This window comes from Eptatretus burgeri, chromosome 7 (genome assembly GCF_056783735.1).
Source record: "Eptatretus burgeri isolate ZD-2024b chromosome 7, Ebu_testis_v1, whole genome shotgun sequence".
NCBI lineage: Eukaryota > Metazoa > Chordata > Myxini > Myxiniformes > Myxinidae > Eptatretus > Eptatretus burgeri.
Genome location: NC_140967.1, coordinates 5,156,896 through 5,173,132, shown reverse-complemented (window position 1 = coordinate 5,173,132; position 16,237 = coordinate 5,156,896). Strand labels below are relative to the sequence as shown.

Genomic DNA, 16,237 nt, shown 5'->3' with positions numbered 1-16,237 from the left:
TATATTGATAAACCATTGGATATGGAAAATAATGATGATAGAGTATATATTGATTTGCTGAACACTCTAAATTATAAGGTTATTCTTTCTGGTAAAAGTAGGAAGAATGAGAAGGAGAAACACATTATTCAGGCTTTAAGTATCCTTGGTTCAGGTATTAGTTTTCTTCCAAATGACCCATCGCAATTAGTTAATAGACTGTTATTGTTGTTCGGCAGTAAGAAGGCTGGAAATAACAATTGTTTTAATGAAGCATCAGCCATTTTAGACCAGTTGATGAACATGAAAATAATTAATAAATCTCAATATAAAGACATTTTATCTCATATTAAATAAGATGAGAAGCACAATCCTGAGTTTTAATTTCACAACAAGCGACCACACATCTTCATTCCCATACCCACTACAACTTGACACAACAAAAGAATATGAGGCATCTTTATTGTCCATGGAGACTTATAATACCTTATTTAATATAACCGAGAAAAATGACAAGTTTAGTTATAATCCGGGAAGTGGATACAAAACGATAACAGTCTCACCCGGAGCATACGAGATTTCTCAAATATCTTCCGAAATTGCTCGTCTTATGAAAGAACAGGGTGATGAACCAAAAAATATTATTATAAACATTCAAAAACATACTTCAAAATCAACGATTAAAGTTAAAAATAACTACAAGGTTGATTTCACAATTGATAATTCATTTAGAGAGTTATTAGGTTTCTCCTCAAAAAAGATTGAAACTAATGGGACGTTTTACAGTGATAATGTCATTCAAATATCCTCCGGAATAAATTCAGTGTTAATTCACTGTGATTTGATTGATGGTGCTTATAATGATGGATTAAAAACAAATACAATATTTTCATTCAGCACATACTCAACCCCAATTGGTTATAAATTCAATATGGAGCCTAAAAATTTGGTTTATCTACCTGTGTCAGGAAAAACCATACACAGAGTAAATTTTAGGATAACCGACCAAGATAATCGTGTGATCTCTTTTAATGGAGAAGTTATATCCATCAGAATTCACCTACGTGAAGTTTTTCAATAAATAAATACGATGGTTATTGTGAGGAAGCACGAGTTGGGAAAATATAAAATAATTACAGGGGATGGGATGTTCCTTTCCCCGTACTACAAGGGTGAAGGTATGTATCTTGGTAGAGGATACTATAAACCTAAGAGACAAAGGGGTGTTGGACATCAATTTAGAGGAGATGGGATAATTGATACTCTCATGGGTATTGGTTCAACTATTCTTAAACATAAAGACCTAATTGGTTCAACTGCTTCTGCTGTGGGAAATGTAGCAGGTGCTGTAAAGAGTATAAAAGATGCTCAGAAAGAATCTCATAAATTACAAGCAATAAAAGAAATTAAGAAAGGTAAAACTCAGTTGTCCCCCAAGAACGACAGAAAATAATTCAAATACTTGGATCAGGGTTTCAAAAGTTTTAACATCTTTTTTCCTAAATAAATACAAGTATGGAAGCAATTGATAGTATCTATGATTTGGATGATACTATTATTATCTCAAACTCCACTAAAAAAGAAGATTACTTCAAGGTAAATGCAATAACTGGAACAGACTGGAATACAAATGGTACAAAAAGTTTTGAAATAAATAATCAACAAACCTATTTGAATCTCTCCGAAAGTTTCTTGTTGTGTAAATTTAAATTCACTAAGGCTGGGAATAACACAAACGCTACACTTGTAAATGATTTCTTCTGGAAAATGTTTGATAGTGTGCGATTGTATATTGGAACACAAGAAGTTGAAGCGGTTGATTATGTCTCTGCTGTATCTGAAATGATGAAATTTACACTCTATACATTCAGTGATAGAATGGGAAAGGGGTCTGTCGAAGGTTTTATTCCTGATATGTCAACGGGAACAAACACAGACCCTGGATATATTCAAAGGAAAGGAATGTATAATGATGATACAAAAGCAGAAAATAGTTTTACTGTGGCAGTTCCTCTTAAAGGTATATTTGGATTTTGTGATTATGATAAAGTTCTGTATGGTCTTAAAATTAGATTTCAACTACAAAGGAATGATAATGAAAATAGATTGCTTTTTGGTGTTGGTAATGCTTTTGGTGATCAGAATAAATTTGTAATTGAGGAGATGAGTTGGTATATCAGTGAATATACTCCTAATCTTAAAACAGAAGAGATGTTGAATCGAAGACTTAACTCAAAGAAACCACTCAGTGTATCATACCTCAAAAGAAGATGTCAACACGTTAAACTCAATCAAACTACTTACACGTGGAATTTGGGTGTTCTGGAAGGAAAGCCACGATATCTGTGGATGATTTTTAAAAAGCCAGATGGTGATACTGCGACTGATAAGAATAATGCATTGAGTGATAATGCTAAGGTGAAACAACTTCGCGTTTCTCTAGATGGAACATTTTATCCACGAGATAGATTGGAAATTAATTGGGAAAAAATGATTTTGCTGAAGCATACAAGTCTTACCAAAAGGTGTGTGAAAGTAATGGAAATAAAGAACCTATTTTGGATATGACAGCATTTAAAAGTTTGTATACAATCTATACGTTTGACCTGAGCGCTCAAAAAGAAACTATAAAGTCTAATCGAGTGGATACTTCCCTATACATTGAAAGAGGAGAGAGTGAAGAAGTTGATACATATTGTTTGCTTTTGGAAGAAACAGAATTGCAGATTAATACAGATAATGGTGTGATGATTAGTCTCACATAATTTTTTGTTAAATAAATGAGTGGCAAAGTACCAACTGGGGTATATGTTAATCAAATCAATCTTCATAAACTATCATCTTGTGTTCAAAATCAAAAGCCTTGTACGATTAACGTTAATACAATTCAGAGAAAAGGAGCAGTAAGAATTGATGTTTTGCTCACAAGAGAACAGGTTAAAATCTTGAATGACACTGGCTCACTTAAAATTAAAATGACAAAACCAATGTTGAAAAAATATTCAATAAGAGAGACGAGTGGAGGATTTCTCCCATTTCTAATTCCTTTATTTGCTGGTTTAAGTGCGGTTGGAGCATTGACGGGTGGTATTTCAACAGCGGTCAAAACTGCCAACGAAAGGAAGGCTCAACTCCAGGCTCAAAAAGAATTGGAAAGACATAACAAAGAGTTGGAGAAACAAATTAGTGGAAGTGGTGTAATTGTAGATTTTGCTGAAAAACTTGAAGGTCTGCCTGATAAAGCGAGATTGTTAGTTGGAGATATGCTTTCTTCTATAGCACAAGCAGGTGTAAAATTAACGAAAAGAGGTAATGGATTATATCTTTCTAATAAATAAATGAGCATTGATGAGTGGTTGAAAGAATTTGGAAAGAATACAACATCAAATTTACAACTTGCCAAATATTGTAAGAAATTAAAAATTCATAATGTGGTTATTTGTATGAGAGATGAATTAACAAATGTGTCGAAACATACAAAGAATATTATTATGAACTTAGAAGATAATGATGGGAACGGTTCTCATTGGGTTTGTATTTTTAATAGTCAAGACAAATATTATTTTGATAGTTTTGGTCTTCCACCACCTGTTGAAGTCATAAAATTCTTACAGAATGGTGTTTATCAAACATTTCAAGTCCAAGAATTAAATTCCAAGTGTTGTGGTCAATTATGTCTATATGTGTTATTTCAACTCAACAAAAATAAAAAATTTTATGATATTATTTTTAATCTAATATAAATGACTTATGTTGGTAAAGATGGTTCTATCTTTGGTGTATCTCAAGAACTGGATATTGATTTATCAAATTATTACACAAAGGCACAGGCTGAACGACATAAATATAATATAAACAAAAATATTAACATGAAAAATGCTTATAAATTAAAAAATTATCCAAGCCCGACTGACGCGAATGACTTGGTGAGATTAAGCGATTTATCACAATATATATACTTAAATAAAACGGCTGTGTATTCTAAAGATACAGAAGTGTTGATATTATCTCCAGGTCATACAGAATTCACAGTTCGAATTAAAATAAATTTTTATAAAGAAGGGCGTATCGTTTGTATGAGAATAGAACAATGGGGGTATGATATGAATGATTTAGGGTATAATTGGTCATTTAAAATTAACCTCGAAGACCTGGAACAATTAAATCAGTCTCGTAAGGAAGAATATTATCCACTTGGTATCGAGAATGAGTTTTGTGGAGCCACGATTAGTAAACAACAAATAAAAGAATTTAATAAGGGTAAATATAATAATGGTTTTGCCCTTGTTTATCTCATGAAAACAGAAAAAACAGGATTATATATAATAAGTAAGGAAATACAAAATGATTTAACTATGGGAAGATGGGGAGGTGTTTCGTGCCATAATATTATTCTAACATATATTTCTAATACATAAATGACAGCAAGAAGGCTTCAAGAAAATTATCATTTCTGTGTCCAAGCATACCTTCAAGAAAAGGGTATTCGGTATTTTAATAAATATGTTCTACAACATAAGAATGAGGTATTTTCAATAAAAGATTGGCATTATGCTGATGTTGATAAACCGACAACTTTAGATTTAATTAGAATGTTAAATAATGAAAAAATTATAAGGTTAAGAAAAGGTAAGGCTCTTTTAGAAATTCAAAAGAAATTTTATTGGTTTCCTGTTGTAAAAAAATTATTTTGGATACAGGAATAACAAGAAAACCTGACGAATATATGTATAATATTCTATGTGGTGTAAACGATTCAAGGATAGTAAGGGATGAGGAAGGAGTTGAAGAAGAGAGGGCAGAGGAGGAAAAGGAGAAGAGAGAGAAGGAGGAAAGAGAGAATAGAGAGAGGGAGGAAAGAGAGAAGAGAGAGAGGGAGAAGAAAGAGAAGGAGGAAAAGGAGAAGAGAGAGAAGGAGGAAAGAGAGAAGAAAGAGAAGGAGGAAAGAGAGAAGAGAGAGAAGGAGGAGAGGGAGAAGAAAGAGAAGGAGGAAAAAGAGAAGAGAGAGAGAGGGAGGAAAGAGAGAGAATAAATAAATATTATAGTATGGAAACCAGTGAGATTCAAAAAAGAATAGAGGTATTACAGAAAATAACTCAACCCACCGAGGAGGAATACAAAGAATTAACAAGTCTATTTGCAATACTTTCAACAAAACTATTAGCATCGTCAAGCTATTCATTTTAATTCAAGTTTTTTCTTAAATAAATGGAGGAGAGAGTGAAGGCATTTCTAAGGATTCTTTATGTTTTAAAAATTAAGATTCAAATGTGCATGTTGGAAACTAAAAAGGTTTTTGCACTCTGCAGGAATTTTTCTCATAAATAAATGAGTTATTGTCTCAAATGTAAAAAGAAAACTAATACTAAAAATATTTCATATATTAAAAGTAAAAATAACAGGGTTATACAAAAAGGTATATGTTCGGTGTGTGGTTCAAAAAAATCAATTTATCTCCAAACACAAACTCGGAGGAGATATACAAAAGTTTTTATCAGGAAGTAAATTTACAACTACTGGAATACCAGGGGAATTACATCTTCCAGGGTATTCTTTCTGTGGTCCAGGCACAAACTTAGATAAAAGATTAGATGAGGCAGACAATCCTAAATCCTGGAGTAAACCAATCAATAGAGTTGATGAAGTGTGCATGAGACACGATATTGATTATGGGAATACCACAACGTTGGAAGAAAAGCATGAAGCTGATAGAGAAATGTTGTATAATTTGTCTCTGATACAAAATCCAACCTTGAGAGAAAAAGTTGATAGGTTCATCGTGAAGAAGATGATTAGTGCTAAATTGAAACTTGGACTTGGAAATTCAAAAACTTATAGGCTCTAATGATGCCATTAAGACTGAAGAGCAATTAGCTGATGAATTACATAAACCAATATTCACAAAGTTTCAGAGAAGGAAAGTTTATTCCAAGGAAGTTGATTATATCTGGTCTGCTGATTTGATTGAACTCAATAATGATAAGGGGTACAAGTATGCTTTAACCGTTATTGATTTGAGGAGTAGATATGCGTGGGTTGTCCCTTTAAAAAACAAAACAGGTAATACTCTTATGTTAGCTTTTCAACAGATATTTAATAAAAGTAAGAGAAAACCTAAGAAATTGTGGACTGATGAGGGTAGAGAGTTTTATAACAAGACATTTATGAATTTTCTAAAAAATAACAGTATTACATTATACAGTACCTTTAATGAAGGGAAGGCAGTTGTTGTTGAACGTTTTAATCGTACCTTAAAAGAGAGACTATATAAAAAATTCACACAACTCGGTTCACAACAATGGTCATCTTTTATTCAGGATATTGTGGATAAGTATAATGACACGATTCACACGTCAACGAATATGAAGCCATCAGAAACATTTACAAAATTAAAATATGAAAAAGAGATTAATGTCAGAAAACCTAAGTTCAAAGTTGGTGATATCGTAAGAATATATAGGTGGAAATCTCATTTTGAAAAGGGTTTTACTGAACGATGGACGAAAGGACTTTTTAAAATTGTTGATGTAATAGATACAGTTCCTTGGACTTATAAAATATATGATTTGGAAGGGGAAGAGATTTTAGGTTCATTTTATTCACAGGAATTACAAAAGACAAAACTAAGCAGATAATACACCTTTGTGGACACTCGAGGCCAAATCCGAGGTGTATAACAGTATATAATGTGTGTCAAGGGGTGGACGTTCTTACATCTGTGAACCCCAAACACAGAATCCTCAACTGAATAGTCAAGGCTTAACTTTTGTTTGTGTGTGTGTGTGTGTGTGTGTGTGTGCAATGGGAGCAATAGGTTGGCGCTTCACTCCCTCCTACTATACACCGTTGTGGACACTCGAGGGCCAAGTCCGAGGTGTATAACAGTATATAATGTGTGTCAAGGGGGACGTTCTTAGATCTGTGAACCTCAAACACAGAATCCTCAACTGAATAGTCAAGGCTTAACTTTTGTTTGTTGATGTGTATGTGTGTGTGTCCCAACCCTCACATTCAAAATCTCAACCCCAACCCTCACATTCAAAATCTCAACCCCAACTCAATCCTCACCCAACACAGTCTTTTTCAAAATGAGATTTCCACCTATATATATATATATATATATATATATATATATATATATATATATATATATATATATATATATATATATATATATATTTTTCGTTTTTTTTTTTTCTCTTCTTCCAATTCTGTCTTTTAAGGCTTTCAGGTTTGATGACATAGAAAGAGGGAGTAAGCCTGCACTTTCTTCCCAGAACTTTCTTGATCTTGCTCCCATCAAGCACCATCCGACAAAGAACTACATCGATAGGTTTAGATCCCAAAGAGTGATAGCAACTCCAAAAGTCTCCAAAATATAAATAAATAAAATAATAATAATAATAAATAAATAAATAAATAAATAAAAGCCCCCAAAAAAGTTTCAAGTGTCCAACATAAACCCAACTTTCCAAGTCTTCAAGGTATAACCACATTCCCGTTGAGTTTCCAAGATATGTATCACATTGTGAGTTATCAATCCAGAACCCACATTTCAAGTATTCAAAGTAAAACCAACTTACAAAGTCTCTTAAGGATAACTCATTTACTGATTTTTTCAAAATTTGTGAGTCTCCAAGGTAGGACCCATATTTAGAACCATCTTGGCAGAACCCTTTTCCTGAGTCTCCAAGGTAGTTATTTAAACCATCAAGGCAGAACTCATTTACTGATTTTTTCAAAATTTGTGAGTCTCCAAGGTAGGCCCCATATTTAGAACCATCTTGGCAGAACCCTTTTCCTGAGTCTCCAAGGTAGTTATTTAAACCATCAAGGCAGAACTCATTTACTGATTTTTTCAAAATTTGTGAGTCTCCAAGGTAGGCCCCATATTTAGAACCATCTTGGCAGAACCCTTTTCCTGAGTCTCCAAGGTAGTTATTTAAACCATCAAGGCAGAACTCATTTACTGATTTTTTCAAAATTTGTGAGTCTCCAAGGTAAAACTTGTATTCTGGCTCATCAAGGTATAACTTGTTCAGTGGGTATTGTCTTGATAACTCACAATGAGTACTATTGCTGTAAAACTCTTTTTCAGGATTTTGCTGGTCTCCAAGGTATAACTCTTTGGTTGGGTCATCAAGGACGAACTCGTTCTGTGGGTCTTGGTCGCTCATAAGGTCTTCAACCAAGCCAACAATTTCCCCCAAGTTGTAGCAAAAGCAGTATTTTCATTTCGTATTTCAGACACAATTTCCTGTGAGAGAAAATAATAATGTATTAATTAAGTTATTTAATTATTAAACGAGTCGATGTTTAAAAGGAACTAAAAATAGGAAAATAAAATCTTACCTCAATGGATAAGAGGTTTGAATCCAGTTCATCAACTTGAAGGTTTAGTTCCATACAAGACAGAGAGTTCCAAGGAACACCAAAGTCATCCCACTCAAGGTCTTGGTCGCTCATAAGGTCTTCAACCAAGCCAACAATTTCCCCCCAAGTTGTAGCAAAAGCAGTATTTTCATTTCGTATTTCAGACACAATTTCCTGTGAGAGAAAATAATAATGTATTAATTAAGTTATTTAATTATTAAACGAGTCGATGTTTAAAAGGAACTAAAAATAGGAAAATAAAATCTTACCTCAATGGATAAGAGGTTTGAATCCAGTTCATCAACTTGAAGGTTTAGTTCCATAGAAGACAGAGAGTTCGAGACAAGCACACAGAACACCATTGCCAGCAAAAACAAATGTTTAAAATGGAGCCTGGGTTTGAAGCTTTTATAGAGAAAGACTGGTGGGTGTGGTTTCCTTTGGAAATTCCCTGGGCAAGCCTAGGCAAGCCTTCATTAGGAAATTTTTCAAAACCATAACATCCTGTAATTTTCTAGTGATTTCTTTGTGAGTCAGAGATGAACTGGAAATGATGTAAGAGTGGGCGGGGCTTAGCAAAAGTAGGCGGAGCTTAGGAAAAGTGGGCGTGGCTTAGAAAAAAATGCCTTATGAAAAGTGGGCGGAGCTTAGCAAAAGTGGGCGGGGCTTAGAAAAAGTGGGCGTGGCTTAGAAAAAATACCTTATGAAAAGTGGGCGGAGCTTAGCAAAAGTGGGCGGGGCTTAGGAAAAGTGGGCGTGGCTTAGAAAAAATACCTTATGAAAAGTGGGCGGAGCTTAGCAAAAGTGGGCGGGGCTTAGGAAAAGTGGGCGTGGCTTAGAAAAAAATACCTTATGAAAAGTGGGTGGAGCTTAGCAAAAGTGGGCGGGGCTTAGGAAAAGTGGGCGTGGCTTAGAAAAATACCTTATGAAAAGTGGGCGGAGCTTAGCAAAAGTGGGCGGGGCTTAGGAAAAGTGGGCGTGGCTTAGAAAAAATACCTTATGAAAAGTGGGCGGAGCTTAGCAAAAGTGGGTGGGGCTTAGGAAAAGTGGGCGTGGCTTAGAAAAATACCTTATGAAAAGTGGGCGGAGCTTAGCAAAAGTGGGCGGGGCTTAGCAAAAGTGGGCGTGGCTTAGAAAAAATACCATAAGAAAAGTGGGCGGAGCTTAGCAAAAGTGGGCGGGGCTTAGCAAAAGTGGGCGGGGCTTAAAGAAAAGTGGGCGGGGCTTATTGAACACCTTATGGAAAGTGGGCGGGGCTTAACAAAAGTGGGCGGGGCTTAAAGAAAAGTGGGCGGGGCTTAACAAAAAATAACCTGTGGCTCAGGAGGTGGTCAAACAAGAGCATTAAGAGAAGTTTATCATTTTGTAATGGCACAAAAGGGGTATCTTAAAAAATATAAAGATTCAAATGTTTTGTTTGTCAATATTTTAGATGGGGATTATTGTGCAAAGAAAATTAAACTATTGAAGGAATTTGAGAATGAACAAATCTTTATAGGTTCAATGAGTGAGCTGTTCAACCCCCAGGTGTTCAATTCAATGAGGTTCAACCTCCAAGTTAAAAGGGGAGACAAATAAATATACCTTGGGATAAAAAGGGGATTTATTTTTAGGGAAAAAAATATGAATCGCTGAAAATCCCCCATTCATTTACATGGGGAAAAGTGAGCCAGAATCAGTATTCTTACCCTACTGATATGCTTGTCTTTCTGTTGTTTCGATGAAACTTGGTGGGTAGGTTCACACTATGACCGAGTTGTGTGCAAATGAGAACCCTTCCATGGACACCACCATTGCCAATCAACGGGACTTTGAAATTTTTGAAAAATCATGAAACAATTATTTTTTCAAAAATCAAAAATCGGGCCACGAGCGACTGTGGGCAGTACATTCCACCATATTGTCAAAAATTCCAGCCGGATCCAATGAAATCTGTCGGAGAAGATAGACTTTGAATGAACCCTGGTCGAAAACAATAAAAAAACGAAGTTCGTTATATCTCAGAGATGATGAGTCAGGTATACATGAAACTGGTATGGTAGGTTCATGGTATGTTGGGTAGTCGATCAAGTCGAAAACATTTTTTTTTGAAATTTGAAATTTGTTCTTCCCTTATTGTAAGTTTTTCCGTCGATATTTTTGTTGGGTCGTCGATCCAGTCGAAAAAGTTTTTTTTTTTTTTTTTTGAAATTTGTTCTCCCCTTATCAGTTTTTCCGTCGATATGCTTGTCTGTGAGTTGGTAGTCGATCCAGTGGAAAAATGTTTTTTTTTTTTTTAATTTTGAAATGTGTTCTCCCCTTATCAGTTTTTCCGTCGATATGTTTGTCTTTCTGTTGTTTCAATGAAACTTGGTGGGTAGGTTCACACTATGACCGAGTTGTGTGCAAATGAGAACCGTTGCTATGGACACCACCATTGCCAATCAACGGGACTTTGAAATTTTTGAAAAATCATGAAACAATTATTTTTTCGAAAATCAAAAATCGGGCCACGAGCAACTGTGGGCAGTACATTCCACCATATTGTCAAAAATTCCAGCCGGATCCAATGAAATCTGTCGGAGAAGATAGACTTTGAATGAACCCTGGTCGAAAACAATAAAAAACGAAGTTCGTTATATCTCAGAGACGATGAGTCAGGTATACATGAAACTGGTATGGTAGGTTCATGGTATGTTGGGTAGTCGATCAAGTCGAAAAAAAAAAAAATTGAAATTTGAAATTTGTTCTTCCCTTATTGTAAGTTTTTCCGTCGATATTTTTGTTGGGTCGTCGATCCAGTCGAAAAAGTTTTTTTTTTTTTTTTGAAATTTGTTCTCCCCTTATCAGTTTTTCCGTCGATATGCTTGTCTGTGAGTTGGTATTCGATCCAGTCGAAAAAAAAAATTTAATTTTGAAATTTGTTCTTCCATTATTATCAGTTTTTCCATCGATATTTTTGTTGGGTAATCGATCCAGTCGAAAAAAAGTTGTTTTTTGTGAAATCTTTGAAATTTGTTCTCCCCTTATTATTAGTTTTTCCGTCGATATGTTTGTTGGGTAGTCGATCCAGTCGAATTTTTTTTTTTTTTTTTTGAAATTTGTTCTGCCCTTATCAGTTTTTCCATCGATATGTTTGTCTGTCTATCTGTTCGGTCCAGTGCTCCGTTAATACAATGGCTGTTTCAATGAAACTTGGTGGGTAGGTTCACACCATGAGCGTGTTGTGTTCAAATGAGAACCGTTGCTATGGACACCACCATTGCCTAGCAACGGGACTTTGAAATTTTTGAAAAATCATAAAATAATTATTTTTTCGAAAATCAAAAATCGGGAAACGAGCGACTGTGGGCAGTTCATTCCGCCATATTGTCAAAAATTCCATCCGGATCCTATGAAAACTGTCGGAGAAGATAAACTTTGAATGAACCCTGTTGAAAACAATAAAAAAACGAAGTGCGTTATATCTCAGAGACCATGAGTCAGATAAACATGAAACTGGTATGGTAGGTTCATGGTATGTTGGGTAGTCGATCTCGTCGAAAAAATTTTTTTTTTTAATTTGAAATTTGTTCTTCCCTTATTATCAGTTTTTCCATCGATATTTTTGTTGGGTAGTCGATCCAGTCGACAAAAAAAGTTTAAAAAAAAATTGAAATTTGTTCTACCCTTATCAGTTTTTCCGTCGATATGCTTGTCTGTCTGTTGGGTCGTCGATCCAGTCGAAAAAAAAAATTTAAATTTTGAAATTTGTTCTACCATTATTATCAGTTTTTCCATCGATATTTTTGTTGGGGAATCGATCCAGTCGAAAAAAAAGTTGTTTTTTTGTGAAATCTTTGAAATTTGTTCTACCCTTATCAGTTTTTCCATCGATATATTTGTTGGGTAGTCGATCCAGTCGAAATTTTTTTTTTTTTTTTTTGAAATTTGTTCTGCCCTTATCAGTTTTTCCATCGATATGTTTGTCTGTCTATCTGTTCAGTCCAGTGTTCCGTTAATACAATGGCCGTTTCGATGAAACTTGGTGGGTAGGTTCACACCATGACCGAGTTGTGTGCAAATGAGAACCGTTGCTATGGACGCCACCGTTGCCAAGCAACGGGATTTTGAAATATTTGAAAAATCATAAAACAATTATTTTTTCGAAAATCAAAAATCGGGCCACGTGCGACTGTGGGCAGTACATTCCGCCATATTGTCAAAAATTCCAGCCGGATCCTATGAAAACTGTCTGAGAAGATCGACTTTGAATGAACCCTGGTCGAAAACAATAAAAAAACGAAGTTCGTTATATCTCAGAGACGATGACTCAGATATATATGAAACTGGTATGGCAGGTTCATGGTAAGTTGGGTAGTCGATCCAGTCGAAATTTTTTTTTTCTAATTCGTTCTACCCTTATAATCCGTTTTCCGTCGGTATGTTTGGTGGGTTGTCGATCCAGTCGAAAAAATATATTTTTTTAACTTTTGAAATTTGTTCTCCACTTATATCAGTTTTTCGGTCGATATTTATGTTGGGTAGTCGATCCAGTCGAAAAAAACGTTTTTTTTTTAATTCTTGAAATTTGTTCTCATCTTATTATCAGTTTTTCCGTCGATATGTTTATTGGGTAGTCGATCCAGTCGAAAAAAACCTTATTTTTTTTTAATTTTTTTGAAATTTTTCTGCCCTTATCAGTTTTTCCGTCGAAATGTTTGTCTGTCTATCTGTTCGGTCCAGTGCTCCCCTAATACAATGGCGATTTCGATGAAACTTGGTGGGGAGGTTCATTCCATGACCACGTTGTGTTCAAATGAGTACCGTTGCTATGGACACCACCGTTGCCTAGCAACGGGACTTTGAAATTTTTGAAAAATCATAAAAAAAATTATTTTTTCGAAAATCAAAAATCGGGCCAGGAGCACCTGTGGGCAGTACATTCCGCCAAATTGTCAAAAATTTCCAGCCGAATGCTATGAAAACTGCCGGAGAAGATAGACTTTGAATGAACCTTGGTCAAAAACAATAAAAAAACGAAGTTTATTATATCTCAGAGAGTATGAATCAGATATACATGAAACTGGTATGGTAGGTTCATGGTATGTTGGGTCGTCGATCCAGTCGAAAATTTTTTTTTTAAATTTTTTAATTTGTTTTCCCTGTATTATCAGTTTTTCCATCGATGTTTGTCTGTCTGTTGGGTTGTCGATCGAGTTGAAAATTTTTTTTTTTTTTAATTTTTGAAATTTGTTCCACCCTCATTATCACTTTTTCCGTCGATATGCTTGTCTGTCTGTTGGGTCGTCGATCCAGTCGAAAAAAAAAATTAAATTTTGAAATTTGTTCTTCCCTTATTATCAGTTTTTCCGTCGATATTTGTGTTGGGTTATCGATCCAGTCGAAAAAAAAAATTTTCTTCAATTTTTTTGAAATTTGTTCTCACCTTATCAGTTTTTCCCTCGATATGTTTGTCTGTCTGTTGGGTAGTCAATCCAGTCGAATTTTTTTTTTAATTTGAAATTTGTTCTTCCCGAATTATCAGTTTTTCCGTAGATATTTTTGTTGGGTTATCGATCCAGTTGAAAAAAAAAAATTTTTCTTCAATATTTTCGAAATTTGTTCTCACCTTATCAGTTTTTCCATCTGTCTATCTATTTGTCTGTCTATCTGTTCGGTCCAGTGCTACGTTAATACAATGACTGCTTCGATGAAACTTGGTGGGTAGGTTCAAACCATGACCGAGTTGTGTGCAAATGAGAACCGTTCTATGGACACCACCGTTGCCAAGCAACGGGAATTTGAAATTTTTGAAAAATCTTGAAACAATTATTTTTTCGAAAATCAAAAATCGGGCCACGAGCGACTGTGGGCAGTACATTCCACCATATTGTCAAAAATTCCAGCCGGATCCAATGAAATCTGTCGGAGAAGATAGACTTTGAATGAACCCTGGTCGAAAACAATAAAAAAACGAAGTTCGTTATATCTCAGAGATGATGAGTCAGGAATACATGAAACTGGTATGGTAGGTTCATGGTATGTTGGGTAGTCGATCAAGTCGAAAACATTTTTTTTTTGAAATTTGAAATTTGTTCTTCCCTTATTGTAAGTTTTTCCGTCGATATTTTTGTTGGGTCGTCGATCCAGTCGAAAAAGTTTTTTTTTTTTTTAATTTGAAATTTGTTCTCCCCTTATCAGTTTTTCCGTCGATATGCTTGTCTGTGAGTTGGAAGTCGATCCAGTGGAAAAATGTTTTTTTTTTTTTAATTTTGAAATGTGTTGTCCCCTTATCAGTTTTTCCGTCGATATGTTTGTCTTTCTGTTGTTTCAATGAAACTTGGTGGGTAGGTTCACACTATGACCGAGTTGTGTGCAAATGAGAACCGTTGCTATGGACACCACCATTGCCAATCAACGGGACTTTGAAATTTTTGAAAAATCATGAAACAGTTATTTTTTCGAAAATCAAAAATCGGGCCACGAGCAACTGTGGGCAGTACATTCCACCATATTGTCAAAAATTCCAGCCGGATCCAATGAAATCTGTCGGAGAAGATAGACTTTGAATGAACCCTGGTCGAAAACAATAAAAAAACGAAGTTCGTTATATCTCAGAGACGATGAGTCAGGTATACATGAAACTGGTATGGTAGGTTCATGGTATGTTGGGTAGTCGATCAAGTCGAAAAAAAAAAATTTGAAATTTGAAATTTGTTCTTCCCTTATTGTAAGTTTTTCCGTCGATATTTTTGTTGGGTCGTCGATCCAGTCGAAAAAGTTTTTTTTTTTTTTTGAAATTTGTTCTCCCCTTATCAGTTTTTCCGTCGATATGCTTGTCTGTGAGTTGGTATTCGATCCAGTCGAAAAAAAAAATTTAATTTTGAAATTTGTTCTTCCATTATTATCAGTTTTTCCATCGATATTTTTGTTGGGTAATCGATCCAGTCGAAAAAAGTTGTTTTTTGTGAAATCTTTGAAATTTGTTCTCCCCTTATTATTAGTTTTTCCGTCGATATGTTTGTTGGGTAGTCGATCCAGTCGAATTTTTTTTTTTATTTTTTTGAAATTTGTTCTGCCCTTATCAGTTTTTCCATCGATATGTTTATCTGTCTATCTGTTCGGTCCAGTGCTCCGTTAATACAATGGCTGTTTCAATGAAACTTGGTGGGTAGGTTCACACCATGACCGAGTTGTGTTCAAATGAGAACCGTTGCTATGGACACCACCATTGCCTAGCAACGGGACTTTGAAATTTTTGAAAAATCATAAAATAATTATTTTTTCGAAAATCAAAAATCGGGAAACGAGCGACTGTGGGCAGTTCATTCCGCCATATTGTCAAAAATTCCATCCGGATCCTATGAAAACTGTCGGAGAAGATAAACTTTGAATGAACCCTGTTGAAAACAATAAAAAAACGAAGTGCGTTATATCTCAGAGACCATGAGTCAGATAAACATGAAACTGGTATGGTAGGTTCATGGTATGTTGGGTAGTCGATCTCGTCGAAAAAATTTTTTTTTTTAATTTGAAATTTGTTCTTCCCTTATTATCAGTTTTTCCATCGATATTTTTGTTGGGTCGTCGATCCAGTCGAAAAAAAAAGTTTAAAAAAAAATTGAAATTTGTTCTACCCTTATCAGTTTTTCCGTCGATATGCTTGTCTGTCTGTTGGGTCGTCGATCCAGTCGAAAAAAAAAATTTAAATTTTGAAATTTGTTCTCCCATTATTATCAGTTTTTCCATCGATATTTTTGTTGGGGAATCGATCCAGTCGAAAAAAAAGTTGTTTTTTGTGAAATCTTTGAAATTTGTTCTACCCTTATCAGTTTTTCCATCGATATGTTTGTTGGGTAGTCGATCCAGTCGAAATTTTTTTTTTTTTTTTTGGAAATTTGTTCTGCCCTTATCAGTTTTTCCA

At 34.8% G+C, this 16,237-nt stretch overlaps 1 long non-coding RNA gene across 1 annotated transcript; it reads right to left on the bottom strand.

Annotated features, from left to right (window-relative positions):
* Positions 1 to 6,557: 6,557 nt before the first annotated feature.
* On the bottom strand, positions 6,558 to 7,096 carry LOC147022595 (uncharacterized). Its single transcript, XR_015059675.1, has 2 exons — positions 6,824 to 7,096; positions 6,558 to 6,619 (listed from the first exon to the last, which is right to left on the bottom strand). It is a non-coding gene; the product is annotated as an uncharacterized LOC147022595 (long non-coding RNA).
* Between the last annotated feature and the right edge of the window lie 9,141 nt (positions 7,097 to 16,237).